The sequence below is a fragment of the Schistocerca americana genome, chromosome 6 (genome assembly GCF_021461395.2).
Source record: "Schistocerca americana isolate TAMUIC-IGC-003095 chromosome 6, iqSchAmer2.1, whole genome shotgun sequence".
NCBI classification, from domain to species: Eukaryota; Metazoa; Arthropoda; class Insecta; order Orthoptera; family Acrididae; genus Schistocerca; species Schistocerca americana.
In genome coordinates this window covers 31,753,349-31,776,497 of record NC_060124.1, presented here as the reverse complement: position 1 = coordinate 31,776,497, position 23,149 = coordinate 31,753,349, and the positions used below count along the sequence as shown (strand labels likewise).

At 42.6% G+C, this 23,149-nt stretch overlaps 1 protein-coding gene across 1 annotated transcript in view; it reads right to left on the bottom strand.

Annotated features, from left to right (window-relative positions):
• Positions 1 to 23,149, bottom strand: part of LOC124619398 (sodium-coupled monocarboxylate transporter 1-like) — a 336,549-nt gene that overhangs the window by 261,585 nt on the left and 51,815 nt on the right. The window lies entirely within an intron of this gene.

The following is a 23,149-nucleotide window of genomic DNA, read 5'->3' as shown; positions in this document are numbered from 1 at the left end:
AACCCAGCGTAGTTGCAATAAGGTATGTAAACGAACGACTGATGTGGATAGATTTGACAGTGTCTAGCAAGAAAATTAGGATTGTGTCGGTATATTCGCATTGTGAAGGGACAGATCAAGATAAGATGGATAGTTTTTATGAGGCACTCAGTGATGTAGTTGTTAGAGTAAAGGACAAGGACAGTGTTCTGCTCATGGGTGATTTTAACGCCACGATTGGAAATCGAACAGAAGGGTATGAAAAGGTTATACGTAAATTTGGAGAGGATATGGAGGCCAACAGGAACGGGAAACAACTCTTGGATTTCTGTGCCAGTATGGGCTTAGTAATCACAAACTCCTTTTTTAAACATAAGAACATTCACCGGTATACTTGGGAAGGCAGGGGAACCAGATCTGTCATTGACTATATAATAACAGATCACGAATTCAGGAAGGCTGTGGAGGACACACGTGTATTCAGGGGATTCTTTGATGACACTGATCATTATTTAATCTGCAGTGAAATTGGGACTGTGAGGCCGAAAGTGCAGAAGGTCAGGTCCATATATAGGAGGATAAGAGTGGAGAAACTTCAGGATAAGGAAATCAGGCACAAGTACATAACAGCGATCTCAGAAAGGTACCAGTTAGTTGAATGTAGTCAATTGCAGTCATTGGAAAAGGAATGGACAAGGTACAGGGACACAGTACTAGAAGTCGATAAGAATGTCTTGGAACAGTAGTGTGTAAAAGTAGGATGAAGCAAACAGCTTGGTGGAATGACACAGTCAAGGCAGCCTGTAAAAGGAAAAAGAAGGCGAGTCAAAAATGGCTACATACTAGAACTCAGGTAGACAGAGAAAGTTATGTTGAAGAAAGAAACAAAACCAAGCAGATAATTGCAGCATCCAAGAAGAAATCTTGGGAAGACTTTGGAAACAGGTTGGAGACTATGGGTCAAGCTGCTGGAAAACCATTCTGGAGTGTAATTAGCAGTCTTGGAAAGGGAGGTAAGAAGGAAATGACAGGTATTTTGGACAGGTCAGGAAAACTGCTGGTGAGTCCTGTGGATGCCTTGGGCAGATGGAAGGAATATTTTGAAGAGTTGCTCAATGTAGGTGAAAATACGATCAGCAATGTTTCAGATTTCGAGGTAGAATGGGATAGGAATGATGATGGAAATAGGATCACATTTGAGGAAGTGGAGAAAATGGTCAATATATTGCAGTGCAATAAAGCAGCTGGGGTGGATGAAATTAAGTCGGAGCTCATCAAATGCAGTGGAATGACATGTCTTAAATGGCTACACAGGATAAATGAAATGGCCTGGGAGTCGGGACAGGTTCCATCAGACTGGACAAAAACAGTAATGACACTAATCTTTAAACATGGAAACAGAAAAGATTGTAACAACTACAGAGGTATCTCTTTAATCAGCGTTGTGGGTAAAATCTTCTCAGTTATTGTTGAAAGGAAAGTGGGAGTATTAGTTGAGGACCAATTGGTTGAAAATCAGTGTGGGTTTAGGCCTCTTAGAGGTTGTCAGGACCAGATCTTTAGCTTACGGCAAATAATGGAGAAGTGTTATGAGTGGAACAGGGAATTGTATCTATGCTTTATAGATCTAGAAAAGGCATATGACCGGGTTCCTAGGAGGAAGTTATTGTCTGTTCTACGAGATTATGGAATAGGAGGCAAACTTTTGCAACAGGTTCCATCAGACTGGACAAAAACAGTAATGACACTAATCTTTAAACATGGAAACAGAAAAGATTGTAATAACTACAGAGGTATCTCTTTAATCAGCGCTGTGGGTAAAATCTTCTCAGTTATTGTTGAAAGGAAAGTGGGAGTATTAGTTGAGGACCAATTGGTTGAAAATCAGTGTGGGTTTAGGCCTCTTAGAGGTTGTCAGGACCAGATCTTTAGCTTACCGTAAATAATGGAGAAGTGTTATGAGTGGAACAGGGAATTGTATCTATGCTTTATAGATCTAGAAAAGGCATATGACCGGGTTCCTAGGAGGAAGTTATTGTCTGTTCTACGAGATTATGGAATAGGAGGCAAACTTTTGCAACAGGTTCCATCAGACTGGACAAAAACAGTAATGACACTAATCTTTAAACATGGAAAAAGAAAAGATTGTAACAACTACAGAGGTATCTCTTTAATCAGCGTTGTGGGTAAAATCTTCTCAGTTATTGTTGAAAGGAAAGTGGGAGTATTAGTTGAGGACCAATTGGTTGAAAATCAGTGTGGGTTTAGGCCTCTTAGAGGTTGTCAGGACCAGATCTTTAGCTTACGGCAAATAATGGAGAAGTGTTATGAGTGGAACAGGGAATTGTATCTATGCTTTATAGATCTAGAAAAGGCATATGACCGGGTTCCTAGGAAGAAGTTATTGTCTGTTCTACGAGATTATGGAATAGGAGGCAAACTTTTGCAAGCAATTAAAGGTCTTTACATGGATAGTCAGGCAGCAGTTAGAGTTGACGGTAAATTGAGTTCATGGTTCAGAGTAGTTTCAGGGGTAAGACAAGGCTGCAACCTGTCTCCACTGTTGTTCACATTATTCATGGATCATATGTTGAAAACAATAGACTGGCTGGGTGAGATTAAGATATGTGAATACAAAATAAGCAGTCTTGCATATGTGGTTGACTTAGTTGTGATGGCAGATTCGATTGAAAGTTTGCAAAGTAATATTTCAGAGCTAGATCAGAAATGTAAGGACTATGGTATGAAGATTAGCATCTCCAAAACGAAAGTAATGTCAGTGGGAAAGAAATATAAACGGATTGAGTGCCAAATAGGAGGAACAAAGAACAGGTGAACGGTTTCAAGTACTTAGGATGCATATTCTCACAGGATGGCAACATAGTGAAGGAACTGGAAGCGAGGTGTAGCAAAGCTAATGCAGTGAGCGCTCAGCTACGACCTACTCTCTTCTGCAAGAAGGAAGTCAGTACCAAGACTAAGTTATCTGTGCACCGTTCAATCTTTCGACCAACTTTGTTGTATGGGAACGAAAGCTGGGTGGATTCAGGTTACCTTATCAACAAGGTTGAGGTTACGGATATGAAAGTAGCTAGGATGATTGCAGGTACTAGTAGATGGGAACAATGGCAGGAGGGTGTCCACAATGAGGAAATCAAAGAAAAACTGGGAATGAACTCTATAGATGTAGCAGTCAGGGCGAACAGGCTTAGATGGTGGGGTCATGTTACACGCATGGGAGAAGCAAGGTTACCCAAGAGACTCGTGGGTTCAGCAGTAGAGGGTAGGAGGGGTCGGGGCAGACCAAGGAGAAGGTACCTGGATTCGGTTAAGAATGATTTTGAAGTAATAGGTTTAACATCAGAAGAGGCACCAATGTTAGCACTGAATAGGGGATCATGGAGGAATTTTATAAGGGGGCTATGCTCCAGACTGAACGCTGAAAGACATACTCAGTCTTAAATCATGATGATGATGATGAAGAAAGAAATTTCGGAAAGCTGTCGTCTACACCACACAAGGCTGCGTATCACTCCTCTGCGCCGACCATCGCCGAAGTTCCATCCGTTTCTAAGCCCACCAACTTCTTCACAGGAATATTTTCAGAGCTCATAAAATGGTTCAAATGGCTCTAGGCACGGTGGGACTTAACATCTGAGGTCATCAGTCCCTTAGACTTAGAACTACTTAAACCTAACTAACCTAAAGACATCACACACATCCATACCCGAGGCAGGATTCGAACCTGCGACTGGTTCCGGACTGAAGCACCTAGAACCGCTCGACCACAGCGGCCGGCAGTGCTGATAAGATCTTTAAAACCGCTAAAAGTAAGTCTTGTCCTGTAACGCGGTATAATCTTTGCCGACTTCTCTCTTATTTCGAGTTTGCATCTCGTGGTCTCGTTGTCGTGTTCTCGCTTCCAGAGCACGGGGTCCCGAGTTTGATTCTCGGGGAGGGTCAGGGATTGTCACCTACCTCTAGATGACTGGGTGTTTGTGTTGTCCTCATCATTTCATCACCATTCATGAAAGTGGCGAGTTTGCACTGAGCAAAGGTTGGGAACTTGTACGGGCGCTGATAACCACGGAGTTGAGTGTCCCACAAACCAAACATCATCATCATCATCTTATTTCGAAGTTATCGAAAGCCGTTCATGCAAAAACTGACAACTGAGGTGTATCTGCTGCGTCAGTCGACTCGCCAAATTGTAAGGGAAAGATAGCTGCAGCGATCAACGACAGTTTTAAGTTGTGAAATGACGTCAGAACTCATAACCTCAGCTCTTCTCATTACTTTATTTGTAGGAAGTTGTACAAATTTTGTAGCAGACTTTAACACAGTTTTATTAAGTTTTATTAAGTAATGAATCTGCAGCTTCTAACAATTTTTGAATTATTGAACATCTTCGTAAGGTCTCTTACTCTATGCAACAGTTTTTGAAACACGGAATGACGCCACAGTTGCTACTTTATATTTGTCTAATTGTTTTTAAAAATGTTGACTGTTGAGCATGGTTTTAGCTTCCTCACCTTCTCTTTCCTTACAGCAAAATCCAGTGGGAAATCGTATTCAATCCCTGAATGAACAGTTCTGAAATGAAGTTTGACGTTCTCTTTCTTCCCAGTTGATACGCTCATGTAGCACAGTAAACACACAGTATCAATACCTTGATCAAATTATTCAAATTATCAAATGTCTGATATACTCACGAAAAAAACGTACGTAACCTTACGCTCATACAATCAACTATCATCCTGAATGAGATTTTCACTCTGCAGCGGAGTGTGCGCTGATATGAAACTTCCTGGCAGTTTAAAACTGTGCGCCCGACCGAGACTCGAACTCGGGACCTTTGCCTTTCGCGGGCAAGTGCTCTACCAACTTTTTTTTTTTTTTTTTTTTTGGTCTCCTTCCTCCCCTTCAACCCATCCTTTACGCTCGCCAAGTGTTGCCTTCTCGGCCCGGCTTCTCCGCCTTTAAGAATGAATGCAACTTGATGATGTGGAAACGCGCTTCTTCTGAACGACGAACGAAGTATGCCCCTTCTGTTGCCTTTGTTTGCAACATGGCTTGAATAAAAATAAATGTAAATTCCATTGAGAAGGCAGTCTCATAATTGTTGTGGAAATGTAACTGCATCTGTAAATTTCGTTCTCCGTGCGTGGAAAAACGGAAAGAAGCAAACTCATTATTGCTGATAAGTATAATTTCCTTTTTCAAAAGGTAATGAAGTAAAATAGGCTTCTTCTGCTTGATTTTACACTTAATTAACATAAATGTGTCTTCTTGTGAAAAGAAAAGGAAAGAAAAACAGAAACTAAATAAATGGCGTATACCAGTTTCATCACTGTGTTTCTCCGAAACCAAAGTAATAGATACACATAGGCTTAATTGGTCTATACTGATGATCTTCTCTGACTACTTTCTGTTGGAAATCCTCCTCCTGCTACGTGTAGAACAAACTTTAACCAAAAATCATTCGTCTAATATACGAAATGCTTGAATGTGCAATGTAAATTACGCATTTCTAATGGTTACAGGATTGTTTTAGTTAAAAAGTTTGCGTAATTGTCTTTGTATTTTTTAGTACACATCAACTTGTGGTGCTCAGTTGTAAGGTATACCCAGAAGTCCTCCCTATTGCTTGATTCTTTTGTTAGGACGTAATGCATCGTTTGGCCTTTCAACCAGTTAATTGCATTTCGTTTTGTTTTAGGGTAAGGTATACCGTCAGGGTTTAAAAATTCAGCAGTCGTAACGGCATTGGGCGTAGTTCTGCTGACGCTAGCTATCTTTTGTCTTATGTAGAGCCATATTTCATTTACCCTGTCACACAGCAATCTATGCTCTTCGGTATCTGGTATTTTACATAATGGACACAGCGGTGACTCGGCCAATCGAATAGAGTGAAGTTTAGAGTTCGTCGTAATTTTTCTGTTTACAGCAAAGTACCAGGTCGATTTGACATACGTTGGCAAGTTCCGGCAGTGAATATTTTCCCATATTGTTTCCCAGTTATAACAAGGATACTTTTGTTCTACGTCGTTTCTGGGTTTGTCTTTCATCAAGTTATTATAAAGTTCTTTTACTTTCATGATGTCTTTTCCAGGAATCCTTGCCTGTATATAGCTGTATTCTACGAAAAAGTATTTCAAGTGGTATAGTCCGTTGGGTATGTGTTGGACATTTATAGGTGCACTGACGTCAGCAGGAGCTATTTCGTTTAACAAATGTGCAGCAAGGGTACCACTTGGCTCTTTCCATTGTTTGTATGTGGTAGCAAGGTAGAAGGCTTGCGCTTTTTTGCTGACATCGGTAAGATTTAACCCACCACATTTCGTAGGGAGCATCAGAATGTCATATTTGACTTTGAAAATACGTCCGCGGCTCACAAAGTGTCCTAGTGCAGATGCGATGCTTTTCAACAAAGTCGCAGGTGGTGGCAGAACTTGTGCTACATAATTAACTTTGGATGTGATGTATACATTTGCCACTGTTACTTTTTGAAGTTCATCGAGTTTCCTAATACTATGTGCTTGTACAGAGGCGCGTATGCTGTTAAGTAATTTTCGATAATTCGCAGCAATAGTGTGCTTGATATTTCTTTTAAAATCTATGCCGAGACATTTCATGGTTACAAGCTCGCGTAACATATCCTGCGTTTGCGTCCCAATTCCACGGCCGATGTTGAAAATCCCCGACTTTGTTCTATTAAGTTTTGCACCAGATGCCTGTTCATATTTTGTTACTATTCGTAGTGCGCTCTGTACTTCAGCGCCATTCACGACTAGGAAGCCAACATCATCAGCGTATGCCTTGCACACGATCTTTTCTCCATGTATTTGTAGTCCTTGTAGATGTTTCATAAGGGAGGCAAGCAGGGGCTCGATGGCGATGGCGAAGAGTGCCATTGACATTGGACACCCTTGCCTAATGGAGCTGGTGACGTCAATCGGGTGGCTAATGTGTCCATTGATGACAAATCTGGCTGAGTTGTTTGTTACTGTATTTCTTACTACCGCAATGAATAGAGGTGGGAAGCCCATTGCGCCCATGGTGCGAAGGAGAAAACTATGATTAACTCTGTCGAAGACTTTGTCAAAGTCGAGTGAGATGAGTGCACATTTTATTTTGCAGACGTCGGCCGTTGAGATTAGGTCCCTGTAATCACAGAGGGTCTGGAGAATTCTTCTGTCTTTGCCCACACTTGTTTGATAAGGGCCAGTGACGCTGGTCATTGTGGTTTTCAGCCTGCGAGTGAGGATGCGGCCAAAGATTTTGTAATCGCTGTTTAAAAGCGTAATTGGCCTCAGAGCGCTTACAGATTTCGTGTTGGTAGTTTTTGGCACTAGCACTACGAGTCCCTCACGAAATTCCTTCGGGATGTCATTCTCAGGGTTTAGCAGTTCGTTGCAGATGAGAGTAAACTTGCCTTTTACGAGGCCACTGAATCTGCGATAAAATTCTGCCGGAATTCCATCTGCCCCTGGAGCCTTATTTTTCGTGCTTCCATATATAGCTTCTTCGACGTCTTCTTCAGTCACTTCCGAGATGAGAGTTTGTGCTTCCGCGTGGGATACTTTGCCCTGGAGGTTAATCATTAACTCGTCTTGAAGCTGTTCGTCAACCGTCTGACTAGACATTAAGGATTCAAAATGCTGTACGATTGCCTCTTTAATCTCTCTTTGCTTCGTCAGCTTCCTTCCATCATCAGTTGTTATTTCAGATAATATCTTGCGAGCCGCCCTTTTGCTTTCACGAATGACATGATAAATGGAAGTGACCTCGTGCTGGGCTATGTTCTGGGCACGCGACCTTATTTGGTAGCCTTCCAGTTGTTTACGCCGTAGTGCTAAGATTTTTGCTTTAATTTTGTTAATTCTTTCGTAGTTGTCCACAACTGTTGCATCGCACTTGTACAAATCCCTTAGACACTGAAAGTAAAATTCTATAGTTGATTTGTACCAAAAGTTTTTGTCTTTGGAGTAGTTTATGAAAAACCTCCGTATTTTAGGTTTGGCATGTTTCAGCCACCAGTCAGTGCCAGAGTTGTACGAGCTAAATTTGCTTTCACACTCTCTCCATACCTTGTGAAATGCCTCCTGACAAGCATGGTCTTCCAGATGTGACACATTGAGCTTCCATGTGCCTCGACCTCTGAATGTCCCTTGTTTTATCAGATTGATTGTGCATATGTAAGCAGCATGATCTGAAAAAACGGTAGGCCATACTTCGGACTGCAAAATGAGGTGTTTCAAATTGTGCGTTACATATATCCTGTCGAGACGGCTCGCCGAGTGACTTGTGGCGTGGGTGAAGCCAGGGGCTGCACCGTGCATATGTTCCCATGAGTCTATTAGTCTTAAGTCATTAACTATACGTTCCAGTTCAGTACACTTGTTAAAATTGGGAGTTTGGTCTTTGGCATGCAAAACACAATTAAAATCTCCTGCTAGGATAAGGTGATCATATCGAGTTCCAAATAGTGGGACAATTTCTTCTTTAAAGAACTCCGTTCTGCGGTGCCTGTTACTGGATCCTGAAGGGGCATACACGTTAATGAGTCGTATTTTGTTTATTGTGGCTGCTATGCCTTTACTGTTTGGTAGGTTTACTACATCTTGGACTACTATGCCCTCCTTTGTGAGCAGAGCCGTGCCCATTTCCGCTCCATGCCCTGGGTTTGTAATGGCGTTGAAGCCAGGTATGTTACCAAGCTCAATGTCTGTCACTTCTTGTAAAAGGATAATGTCACTGTCAGAAGCATATATAAAATCTTTTAAGTTCTGTAGTTTAAAGGAACTGTGAATCTTGTTAAGGTTTACTGTCGCGATTTTGTATGCTTGTATGTCAGACATTCTTCGTTCTACTTGATCTAACTTTAAAAAACATTCATCTGTTTTGTCTCGCAAACGTCAGCTTTAAAACGCATCTTAATAATATTCACCGGTAGCAAATGTTTCAGCGGTGTGTCCTTGTTCTTTAGAATGTTCGTTCGCGGAGACGTCGTCGTTGAAGAAATCAGCCACCTGTGGGGCTAGCTTACAGTCTGTCTGAGTTTCTGAAACTTCTGTCATTTCAGCGTCGGCATTGTTAAGGTCGCTTTCGTCTGCCCAGCTGGTGGAGGTTGTCGTCGTGGGTGGGACGAGTGAAGCTTCATGACAGTGACTCGTTTCTTGAGGGTCGTTGGATGCTTTCTTTGTTGGCTTTCCTTGGACGTCTCGTTTTTCCAGCGCAGAAGGGGAACGCTCCACAGAAACTGGTGTCGCTTTCGTGTTGCTACAGATCTGTTGGCGTAAGGTACTACCTATTTCCTTCGCTTTTTGTCGGAGTGTGGGAGCTGTCTCCTCTGCACCTTTGCGCGCCAGCCGGCGTTTCTTATTTTTCTTCGGAGAATTGCCTCTCGACGGACTTTCTTCAGTATCCACGTTAGTGTCGCTTTCCTGCAAGGTGTGTCGGTCTTCAGCTTCCGGCGGATCTGCTGCCTTTACAATTGCAGGTGCCTGTGTCGGTGGAACTTCAACTGTTTCCGTAGATTGGCGGCACTCTTGTAGGTCGTCAGCTATGACGGCACTGACGTCCATTGGAATTTCAGTGTTTGGAGAATGTGTATTTGCACACGATTCAGGGGCTGAGGAGACAGTCGGCCGTTCGCGTGCCACGGCGGCGTAGGTCCCTGGCAGTGTTGTCATCGCCGGTGGCCTGGCGGCCTCGCCGGCCGGCAGCTGTGCAACGCGCCGCTGTATACATTCTGCGCGAACGTGCCCAGGCTTGTTACACGCGGCACAGGTTCGCGGTTGGTCGTCATAAATTACAATCCCTCTATATCCGCAGACATTGATGTACGACGGGATGTGCTTTTGTAACTCTACACGAAGTTGACGTACGCCATTTAGTACTGGGAATTTATGCGCGCTTGACCATTTCTCGGCAAAGTTGCTGAGCACTTTCCCGAAGGGTGAAATTACAGCATTAATTTGGTCTGTTGTAATCTCAAAAGGTAACTCGAAGATTCGAATTGTGCGAATGCCAAAACCAGCATGTGCAACGGTGACTTCACCAACGTTTCCATCTGAGTGCTTAAATTTCATGACACCTCCGGAAGACTCAACTATTTTCTCGCACAACTCGGAACTACGCATTTTAACAAACACGACACAAGTTACAATCGACAGGTGGATCCCAATTACATCATTAAATGAGAGCTTCACATCTTCTTCTAACCAATTTTCTACTTCAAACGACTTGGGTCTGGCATATCGAGGATCAAAGGTAAGTTTCAACGTATCTTTTCGACTTGGTTGAGCCATCACTGCATGCTACTCATTACTTCTCGAAGCGTTCTATAAAAGGAGTTTTAAGCCGCAGCAAGCGCAAGACTTACCACGCGGAAGCACAGACGGCGCAGCGCACACCACACTACGTCCTACCTCCACGCCGTCCGCCGGCGAACTGTGAAATTTTCAGTCAAGTGAAGACTTGAACTAAGTACCTCTCGTTCTGCAGCTACTCACGCTAACCACGGGACCAAGGCGCTCCTACCATCTGAGCTACCGAAGCACGACTCTCGCCCGGTACTCACAGCTTTACTTCTGCCAGTACCTCGTCTCCTACCTTCCAAACTTTACAGAAGCTCTCCTGCGAACCTTGCAGAACTAGCACTCCTGAAAGAAAGGATACTGCGGAGACATGGCTTAGCCACAGCCTGGGGGATGTTTCCAGAATGAGATTTTCACTCTGCAGCGGAGTGTGCGCAGATATGAAACTTCCTGGCAGATTAAAACAGTGTGCCCGACCGAGACTCGAACTCGGGACCTTTGCCTTTCGCGGGCAAGTGCTCTACCAACTGAGCTACCGAAGCACGACTCACGCCCGGTACTCACAGCTTTACTTCTGCCAGTACCTCGTCTAGTTCTGCAAGGTTCGCAGGAGAGCTTCTGTAAAGTTTGGAAGGTAGGAGACGAGGTACTGGCAGAAGTAAAGCTGTGAGTACCGGGCGTGAGTCGTGCTTCGGTAGCTCAGTTGGTAGAGCACTTGCCCGCGAAAGGCAAAGGTCCCGAGTTCGAGTCTCGGTCGGGCACACAGTTTTAATCTGCCAGGAAGTAACTATCATCCTGACAATCTAATGTCATTGATTGACAATGCCTATCGCGCGGGATAAGAAAGCTGTTGAACCCACAAAGGAATCAGACCTATTGATTGCTATTTATGAAGGTTGTTGAGGTATGTTGCAGAGGAACGTATCCTGGTTAGCGGTCTTTCACGCGACGGTTCCTAGTTTCGGAAAAAAAATCGATTTTTAAGTTTTATGCCTACCTCCTATGACCGTAACCTTACTAACGCAGTGCAGGAGCTAAGGTTCACGATTACCATTGTGGCGTGACGAGCTCCAAACAAGCCTGTGTACATTTTCCCCTATTTCAATGTATGGAATGTCATTAAACAGGACATTTCAAGCAAAATTATTCAAAACTAGTCATTTTCGCCATAGTAATTTCATCATTATATCAGTCATTACAGCATACTTCCTCAACATGTATATTCCCTTTGTGGTTCGTAGGTAAAATTCCAAATATTTCAACAGCTCGAAAGATTTCGTAACGATGAAGGAAGTATTAGCCGCAGCGGCACGAGTTTGGATACAGACGATTATGTAATTAGCACCGCTCAAACCGGCTGCCGACACCGACCGACGTACAACAGATCTCTTACGGAACAAACAGCGAGAACTTATTTGAACGAGATTAGGCATTCCTTCACAGCACAGTGTAATATAATGTGTTAGGAATGGTATTCCCTTACGTTTTATTATTTAGGCAAGAACCAAATGGGAAATTTGGTCGAAATGTTGAAGAAAGAGGCCGGCCGAAGTGGCCGAGCGGTTCTAGGCGCTACAGTCTGGAACCGCGCGACTGCTACGGTCGCAGGTTCGAATCCTGCCTCGGGCATGGATGTGTGTGATGTCCTTAGGTTAGTTAGGTTTAAGCAGTTCTAAGTTCTAGGGGACTGATGACCACAGCAGTTAAGTCCCTTAGTGCTCAGAGCCATTTTTTTGAAAAAAGAGTTGAAGAGTTGACTCATAAATTAAAAAAAAAATGTAATTATGACCTTCACGAAATCATGAAAGTTCACTAAAGTGCTGCACGAAGAGCTTTTTAAAAGCTGTCATTCTTCCGTTCGTGAGACTAGAAAAAATTATTTACATTATTGATTCGTGTTGTGGGCAGACTGATGAGAGAATTTACGAACAGATCTTTGTAGGTAAAAGATAAGCATGAACTTACGCCGTAAGAATCATCCCATCTAAATGTACTGGACTTTGCCAATCCTTTGAATTTTATTTTTACAGCCGGGTTAAAATGGTAACGAAACAAATGCTCCCGACTGGTAGAAACTAAAACAGAAAACGCTTCGAGGAAAGATTCCATAAAATATGGTAATTAATTCAGCATTATTAAACAAATTTCAGTTTTTTCACAGGAATGATCAAAGAAACGTGGTTCGCATCGAAGTTGATCGAAGAAAGAACAATCGTATCGAATTTAACAGCTACCTACATCTAACATCTACATTTATACTCCGCAAGCCACCCAACAGTGTGCGGCGGAGGGCACTTTACGTGCAACTGTCATTACATCCCTTTCCTGTTCCAGTCGCGTATAGTTTTCCGGTGTTTTCCGGTATCTCTCCTGAAAAATCTGTGTGCCTGCAAGGCAGTAGCTTTCATTAAATGCGATTAGTGCTCTACGAATTTGTGTTCCGGTTGTTCTCCGGGAAATATCATCCGGTATTCTGTTGTAGCATAGCAAACGATAGCAAGTAAGACGATTCTGTACTCTATTCTTTAACAAACGGAATACACATTTGAATACAGCCTGCTGTAACGATTGATTTAATAATGAAATTACTGCGGCGAAATTGACTATTTCTGAATAATTTTGTATGACATGTACTATGTAACGGTATTCTGTTCAATACAACTGAAAAAGATATACGTGTGGGATCTGTGCCCACACCGCACCCGTGATGACTGCACAAATTAGCCGCTGCGCTACGCTCGGACGATCGACAGATAATTATCATTACAAATATAACGGGTGTGCATGAAACTTCAGCATAGATTTTCTCGGAAACTCGCGCCCTTCACATGCAAAGTCCTTAGCCCGGTACTCAGGACGGGTATATCTGCAACATACCGAAGACTCATCAACATCCGTGATCAACAGGTCCCGTTCCTTAGTGGAGCAATCCAGGCTAGACAGCCTGAGCGGTACCGCGATCTACCGAAAATATCCCCGCAAACTACTACAAGATCAAGATCATCTTTAGACTAAAAATAAAGACGTACGACATTTTTACAGTATTGCTATTTAGTGATAATTTCAAATGTTAATAAAAATGTCAAACATCTCTGTTTTTAGTCTAAAAGATAATTTAGTACTTTCCAAAAAAATTATAGTCAGTAGTTACCAAAAAATTAAAAACTAACGGTACAAGTAATTTTTCAAGAATTTCTTTTTCATTTCAAAAGAAGCGCTACCGTATTTGAAATGAAAAAATTGTATAAGCATTTGCAAAGTCTACAGGTGGATGCGGTACATATTTTATCGTGAAAACATAAATACATTTAAAGACTAAAAGTAAAATACCGTAAGAGGTGTGAAACTGTTTAACCTGTCCAAAAAAAAAAAAAAAAAAAAAGAGTGTCGTCCCTGATTAATTTGCGTTCTGTTGGAGCCCGTAGAAACTTCCGGCGAGAAAACTGTTAAGAAATTTATATGATTAATTTTAGCAACACGTGAGACATCACTCCTGTGTAGTGACACGTATGAACGAGGTTTACTGAGATACTTGGAACGCGGCAACACGCATGGACTTGCCTGTCGCTTACAGGATTATTGTTGCGATGGATCGCCTTAATACGAATAGAATATTCGCTACCGCTCGACGGGACTACATTTGCATCTCTTACAGACACTTCATCACTACATCCATCACCGAAAACACTGATATTCGCTGTACAAAAGCGTCCGTAAATATTTTGGAGCTACCATTTTCCTCGGTGTTGTCCCAGATATATAGTTGTTCTGTATGTTTTGCGAAAGCCATATTTTATCCAGAGACAGTGCTGCCAAAGCAGAGTTACTAAACACAGCTTTTCGGAATGCCTTCACAATAGAAGACGAAGTAAATATTCCAGAATTCGAATCGGGAAGAGCTGCCAACATGAGTAACGTAGAAGTAAATATCCTCGGAGTGGTGAAACAACTTAAATCACTTAATAAAAGCAAGTCTTCTCGTCCAGACTGTATACCAATTAGGTTCCTTTCGGAGTATGCTGAGGCATTAGCTCCATAATTAACAATCATATACAACCTTTCGCTCGACGAAAGATCCGTACCCAAAGACTGGAAAGTTGCACAGATCACACCAATATTCAAGAAAGGTAGAAGGAGTAACCCACTAAATTACAGGCCCATATCGTTAACGTCGATATGCAGCAGGATTTTAGAACGTATATTGTGTTCGAACATAATGAATTACCTCGAAGAAAATGGTCTATTAACACACAGTCAACATGGGTTTAGAAAGCATCGTTCCTGTGAAACACACTAAGCTCTTTATTCACATGAAGTATTGAGTGCTATTTACAAGTTCAGATCGATTCCGTATCTCTGGATTTCCGGAAGGCTTTTGACACTGTACCACACAAGCGGCTCGTAGTGAAATTGCGTGCTTATGAAATATCGTTTCAATTATGTGACTGGATTTGTGATTTCCTGTCACACAGGTCACATTTCGTAGTAACTGACTGCAAGTCATCGAGTAAAATAGAAGTCATTTCTACCGTTCCGCAAGTTAGTGTTACAGCCCTTTGCTGTTCCTTATCTATATAAACGATTTGGGAGACAATCTGAGCAGCCGTCTTCTGTTGTTTGAAGATGACGGTGTCGTTTATCGACTAGTAAAGCCATCAGAAGATAAAAACAAACTGCAAAACGATTTAGAAAAGATATCTGAATGGTGCGAAAAGTGGCAGTTGGCCCTAAATAATGAAAAGTGTGAGGTCATCCACATGAGTGCTAAAGGGAACGCGTTACACTTCTGTTGCACGATAAATGTCTAATCTAAAAGCCGTAAATTCAACTAAATACCTAGGTATTATAATAACGAACAACTTAAATTGGAAGGAACACATAGAAAATGTTGTGGGGAAGGCTAACCAAAGACTATGTTTTATTGGCAGGACTCTTACAAAATGTAACAGCCCTACTAAGGAGACTGCCTACACTACGCTTGTCCGTCCTCTTTTAGAATACTGCTGCGCGGTGTGGGATCCTTACCAGATTGGACTGACGGAGTACATCGAAAAAGTTCAAAGAAAGACAGCACGTTTTGTATTATCGCGAAATATGGGAGAGAGTGTCACAGAAATGATACAGAATTTGGACTGGACATCATTAAAAGAAAGGCGTTTTTTGTTGCGACAGAATCTTCTGACGAAATTCCAATCACCATGTTTCTCCTCCGAACGCGAAAATATTTTGTTGACACCGACCTACATAGGGAGGAACGATTACCACGATAAAATAAGGGAAATCAGAGCTCGTACGGAAAGATATAGGTGTTCATTCTCTCCGCGCGCTATACGAGATTGGAATAATAGAGAATTGTGAAGGTGATTCGATGAACTCTCTGCCAGGCACTTAAATGTGATGTGCAGGGTATCTATGCAGATGTAAGTGCATATGTAGACGTAGAAACGATTGGTCTATTGCCCTCCGCATGCAATAAATGCATAGTCTGAAAAAAAGTAGCTTCGAGGAGGAAAGAAACCTTCCATTCCGTAATAAATCTGCATCGATGGTCACCTTTCCTGGACCTGAAACCGATGTAATTTAGATGGAGAAGAACGCACGTATCCGGGCCCTCAAATTCAATTTTGTGTTCTAGTTAGACAGTATCACCCATAACTGTATGTAAAGCGCGACGAGTTCACGGAACAAAACGTAAGAAAACATGCGGAAGTAGCGAAAGTGTGGCGACAGACCAGCCAATACCTGACACAGATACACTGCAGGGGCAATGGCGGTGCGGGATGAGACGCAACCGGCGACCTTTAGTAGTCCACGGCGTGTGGTAGCTCGCGATTCGACGGTTTAGCGAGCACTAATGTGCACTGTAAGCAACTGTTACCTTTCTAACTTCCGCCTATGCCATGAGCTCACCGTGAATGAAGTTATCCGATTTGTTGGTGTATCAACACGGGTTTCCCAGCGTATGGTTCAAATGGCTCTGAGCACTATGGGACTTAACTTCTGTGGTCATCAGTCCCCTAGAACTTAGAGCTGCTTAAACCTAACTAACCTAAGGACATCACACACATCCATGCCCGAGGCAGGATTCAAACCTGCGACCGTAGTAGTCGCGCGGTTCCGGACTGAAGCGCCTTAACCGCGAGACCACCGCGGCCGGCTTTCCCAGCGTAATGATGTATCAGTCTGTAGCGTTATCTTATTTACCTCTGCTAACATGCCATCAGTAGATCTAGCTGAAATGTGATTTAAAACTGTACGCAAACAGTTTCGACCGCAAAACATGTATTTTGAGGGTGACCGGTTTCGATCACTTTTTCATCTACATCTACATACATACTCCGCAATCCACCACACGGTGCATGGCGGAGGGTACCTCGTACCACAATTAGCATCTTCTCTCCCTGTTCCACTCCCAAACAGAACGAGGGGAAAATGACTGCCTATATGCCTCTGTACGAGCGCTAATCTCTCTTATCTTATCTTTGTGGTCTTTCCGCGAAATATAAGTTGGCGGCAGTAAAATTGTACTGCAGTCAGCCTCAAATGCTGGTTCTCTAAATTTCCTCAGTAGCGATTCACGAAAGGAATGCCTCCTTTCCTCCAGAGACTCCCACTCGAGTTCCTGAAGCATTCCCGTAACACTCGCGTGATGATCAAATCTACCAGTAACAAATCTAGTAGCCCGCCTCTGAATTGCTTCTATTTCCTCCCTCAATCCGACCTGATAGGAAGCAGTACTCAAGAATAGGTCGTATTAGTGTTTTATAAGCGGTCTCCTTTACAGGTGAACCACATCTTCCCAAAATTCTACCAATGAACCGAAGACGACTATCCGCCTTCCCCACAACTGCCATTACATGCTTGTCCCACTTCATATTGCTCTGCAATGTTACGCCCAAATATTTAATCGACGTGACTGTGTCAAGCGCCACACTAATAATGGAGTATTCAAACATTACGGGATCCTTTTTCCTATTCATCTGCATTAATTTACAATTATCTATATTTAGAGTTAGCTGCCATTCTTTACACCAATCACAAATCCTGTCCAAGTCATCTTGTATCCTCCTACAGTCACTCAACGACGACACCTTCCCGTACACCACAGCATCATCAGCAAACAGCCGCACATTGCTGTCCACCCTATCCAAAAGATCATTTATGTAGATAGAAAGCAACAGCGGACCTACCACACTTCCTTGGGGCACTCCGGATGATACCCTCACTTCCGATGAACACTCACCATCGAGAACAACTTACTGGGTTCTATTACTTAAGTCTTCGAGCCACTCACATATTTGGGAACCAATACCATATGCTCGTACCTTAGTTAGGTGTCTGCAGTGGGGCACTGAGTCAAAAGCTTTCCGGAAGTCAAGGAATATGGCATCCGCCTGATACCCTTCATCCATGGTTCGCAAGATATCAGAAGAAAAAAGGGCGAGTTGCGTTTCGCAGGAGCGATGCTTTCTAGAGCTCCGCTGATGCATGGACAGTAACTTCTCTATCTCAAGGAAATTCATGATATTCGGACTGAGAATATGTTCGTGAATCCTGCCATGACGGTAGGGTGTTGCGGTACATGTAGCAGGTGTTGTAACTCCATGAACGTTAACTGACAATAGTTGACGTTACAACACTAGCTCCCTTCACCGCTATTGCCTACCATAATGATACGAGGATGGTCAGGAAATGACCAAAACCGGTTACCATCAAAATAAATGTTTTTGCGGTCGAGACTGTTTGTGTCTATTTTTAAAGTACTATTTTGCAGACTGCTTTTCTCCATAAAAACTTTCTCAGAAATTACTGAAAAGTGGTTATCTTAACTACACTATTTCAAACGACATGGTCTGCACAAACTTTACAGTTCAGATACTTTAATAGCGCTTTGATGTTGAATAATGTACTGGTCGAGCCTCACTTACTATAATTTATTCACAGATAAAGGGTAAGCCATAGTCTGTTGATGCCATATACAGGGTGTTTCAGAAGTAATGGTCATTATTCAGGGATGTGACAGGAATGATCATTCGAAACAAAAAAGTCAAGTAAACATGGGCTGTAAACACATCACTGAAGAGCTACGAGCAAGTCTTGATCTTTAGTACTGCGAAACAAATCTCTTCTACTGTAAGCCCTTTGCTTTCCATATTCTGGGAAGTGGTAGTATGGACCAAAACAAGAAAAAAATGTCCGGTAAACATCTGCTCTAAAACGTATACCTTAAGAGCTATGAGCACTTGTTCATCTCCGCTACTTTGAAACACAACTCTCCTAATGAACAAGTGCTCATAACTTTTAAGGTGCGCATTTTAGAGCAATGTTCACTGAACATTTTTTTCTTGTTTTGGTCCATACTGCCACTTCCCAAAATATGGAAAACAAAGAGCATGCAATAGGAGAGGTTTGTTTCACAATTTCAAAGGTCAGTAATTGCTCATAGCTCTTAAGTTATGCGTTTTAGACCCCATGTTTACTTGACATTTTTATTTCGAATGGTCATTTCAGTCATATCCCTGAAGACTGACCATTGCTTCTCAAACACACTGTATTGTGATTGTTAGAGTGCAGTAATTTCACACTGAAATGTCCCAAAAGTTAACGTGTGGCAAGTAAGTCGTTAACACGTTCCCTGAGTACACTATCCTTTGAAATAGTCTTGTCAAGAGGAGAAGTATGTACGCAGGAAAAGCCATTTGGAAATACCATACTTCACAGTACAATACTATTGTTACAGTTTGCAGAATGCTTTACTCAAAATTAAAACAGTTTGTGAGATTAACTGCGAGTTCACAGTTTATCATTGAAAAATAGTCAATGTATCAACTCTCGGACACGGAATTTACATAAAACTCGGCATCTTTTACGAATTGTGCTTTGTGTCAACTCGTCTGTGTACATTGTGCAGTAATTTTGGACACAGATCTTGCTCACGTCATAACTTCAGGCACAGTGACTAAAATGGCTTCCAGCAGCCTCCCTTTTATAGCTAAGATTAAAGTAATTAGCAATATATTCAGCCACTGCTCTTTGCTGTCTTTATACAAATTACTATTAAAAACTTACATTGCTGGACAACTGAATGGTGGGGTGAGATTTTAGATATAGCAATAATTGCTATTGAATTTTGCTATCTATTTTGCCAAAATATAGGATTCTGTTTCAGTAACAGTATTTTAACTAAGAATGATAATAACTCTGAAAATAAATGAGTGCAAAAATTGCTAACATATTTCCAGCATTAGCTGTATAGGTACTTCACTTGTTTACTGTATATATACTGTACATATACTTTTGATCTGCCTTATCTGGAAGTTAGCAGTTGGATACATGTTTACATAGCAACAATCAAAAAGAAGTTTTATATTACTGGTATTCTGAAATTAGCACACTTTCTAGGTAATCTAATTATACTTATGAGTTCCAACTAACTAAAAGAATGTAATGAGTAATAAAGTTAAATTGGCTAAGTGCTGAGTTAATATTCAAGATTTTGGTTGCTTAGCACATACCATAAAAATAAAACTGCTGGAGACATTTGCTGAAAATTATTTTTTTTTTGGGGGGGGGGGGAGGAGAAAAACATAATAGGAGGAAAGCATCCACTTGTTTTGCTACAAGTCGCAGTCATGTAAAACGATATAACAGCTTTGGTCATAAGAATGTCCTATCCAGAAGGAGCTGGAGGCGAGTGTCACACCTTGTCAATGAGAGTCTGTTTTAAATCTTCCAAGAATTGCTGCTGGCAGTGAATGCAGGTGAATGTCGCCCAGTTTCACAGCGAACATTGCGAAGTGATCTGCGTGCAAGGGACTTGCGATGTCTTGTATGCCACAAGAAGACTCTGCTCACTGCTGCTTATAAATCGGCACGTCTTCAATGGGTCGAACAAAACAGAAACTGGGCAATAACTGACTGGATGTGCACAGTATGGCACGACATTCGCGATTTTTCAAGACGTCAAGTGGACCGGCGGCGCCGGCAGTGCAGTGAGGTACATACATGGGAGTTTGACAAAAATATGTTTCTCTACCTCGTGATGGCTGGGTGTTGTGTGCTGTCCTTAGGTTAGTTAGGTTTAAGTAGTTCTAAGTTTAGGGGACTTATGACCACAGCAGTTGAGTCCCATAGTGCTCAGAGCCATTTGAACCATTTGAACAAAAATATGAAAACGTCACAAACACAACACATTACCGTGCCTAATACGATGTAAAAAAGACCGTTGGCATAGAAAACAGCTTCCAGTCGTCTCGGAATGGATAAACACAGTTCCTGCACGGTTTAGGTTCAAATGGCTCTGAGCACTATGGGACTTACCATCTGTGGTCATCAGTCCCCTAGAACTTAGAACTACTCAAACCTAACTAACCTAAGGACATCACACACATCCATGCCCGAGGCAGGATTCGAACCTGCGACCGTAGCAGACCCGCGGTTCCGGACTGAGCGCCTAGAACCGCTAGACCACCGCGGCCGGCACGCACGGTTTAGGTATCGATGATGAAAGTGGATAGCAGTCACGTCCCACCTCCCTCCTTCTCACCAAAGTAGACCACAGAGACTGAATAATATTGAGACCTGCTGACTGCGGTGGCCCAAGGGAGATGCGACACTTCATCCCCATACTCACAAGACCAGTCCTGGACGTTGACAGCTGTGTAAACAGGGGCCCTGTCGTCTTGGAACACAGAATCACCACTGAGGAACGCAACTGTACCGTGGGATGGGACCAGCCAAAACGGTCACCTAAGCCTTGGCAATAATGCGTTGTTCGAGAGTAACCACAGAATCCATGGAATACTATGATATTCCTGTTCAAATCATCAACTAACCTGTCCCCCTCTCCCCCTCCCCCCCCCCCCCCCCGCCCCCCGGCCTAGTCTCACTCTTGGGTCGTACACTCAGAAACAGTGTGTAACAAGACTCATCCGACCAAAATGCCTTTCTTCCATTGCTCCATAGATCAGGTTCTGTGGCTTCGACAACGCGTTTTTCCATTGCAGGCATCTGCGTCGCTGGTGCGTAGGTCTTATGGAGTTCTCTTCGTGCTGTTTTGGTACTGACTGCGCTCGCGAGTGCGACATTCAGTTGAGCAGTGACTTTTGCAGCTGTCGACCGTCTGTCACTGTCACTTGACACAGTTTGGTCTGCGTTGTGACACAGTGGATGACGCCTGTCCGTTTTTCCTGTATGCAGTCAGAAAAATGTATGAGGGAAGTGAGAGTTGTGTGAAAGTGGGGAGGGAACGTACTGCATGGTTGAAGCTGGAAAATGGGCTGCGACAGGGAAGTGCACTTTCGCCTTTATTGTTTACTATTGTTATGGATGAAATCCTACAGCAAGTATCAGGTGCAATTGGAGATCATAAAATGAAAGCAGTGCTTTTTGCCGATGACCTGATGTCATGGGGAAATTGCGAGATGGAGGTGCAAGAGCAGTTAGATGTATGGGAGGCAACGGCAGCACAATATGGAATGCATTTCTCTGCAAAGAAAAGTGAAATAATTGTCACAACAAGGAAGAAGAATAGGCCAAATGTGGATATAGCTTGTGGAGGGGAAAAACTACAAGTGGTAGAGAACTTCAAGTACCTGGGAAGCATGATTGAAAGTAAGGGGGGAAACGCAATGGAAATAAATGAAAGGTGCAGAAAAGCAGGGCAGTTCTACAAATGCATTAGGGGGCTTATTTGGAGCAAGGAGGTGCCACAGAAATCCAAGGGAATTATATACCGAACCTACTTTGTTCCCATATTGGCATACGGAAGTGAGACATGAGTAATGCACAAAAGCGACAAAAGTAGAATACAGGCTAGTGAAATGAAGTTCCAGAGGAGCAGGTTGAGTGTAACAAGACGAGACAGATTGCGAAATGTGTATGTGAGGGAAATACTAAAGGAAGAACCAGTACAGGACAGGATAGAAAAATCAAGACTGCAGTGGTATGGACACATGAAGAGAATGGATGAGGGAAGAATTCCAAAGAGGATGTTTGATCTGCAACTGGAGGGGAAGAGGCCCAGAGGAAGACCAAGAGATAGATGGGTGAAGGGAGTGAAGGAATGTGTGACGAGAAGAGGAGAGAACTGGACGAAGGTGGAAGAGGGGGAATGGTGGAAAGACAGAACACGATGGAGAGGCTTATGTTCCCGACAGACCCAGCCAGTGGCTGGAAACTGTCTAAGATGAAGTACAAATCTTCGATACGGTACCTCTCGAAATACCAAACACTCGCCAAATAGTATCGTCACTGTAGCATTATCGTCGATCAGTTCAGGGTTTCTTTTTCGCTTTTCGCACTCATTTTCAGAGTGTCAGTAAAGTATGCAAACCACATGTGGCACTACTGACAATAACGTAGCGTATGCAGTATCGTCAGAACGGGAAAACACAATATCAGCTACACTGCCCTCCATAAGTTTGGAAACAACGTGCTACGTATTACAACGGAGCAAGATGGAAGTGATCTATGTGAGTTATTGGTTAGAATACGGGATAGCAAGCTCAAACAACGGTTAATAATGACACGTACAATATTGTATAGTTAATTATTGTACACATACATACATATTGGAACATACTAGTATTGCTGCTTTTTATGTAAACCGACGTTACCTGTCCAGGCAGTTCTACGTCATTTACATTTCTGTTCAGTTGTAGTTGTTGCGTAAAGGTATAACACGTCGCGAAAGTAATTGAAAATGGCCCCAAAGTGCCAGATTCCTTACGAATCAGAGGTAATGATAATCACTTTGCACCAAGAAGGCAATAGTGTCCGACAAATAGTAAATAAACTGATGATTTCCATCAGCGGAATTGTCAAAATCATATACCGACATCGAGAAG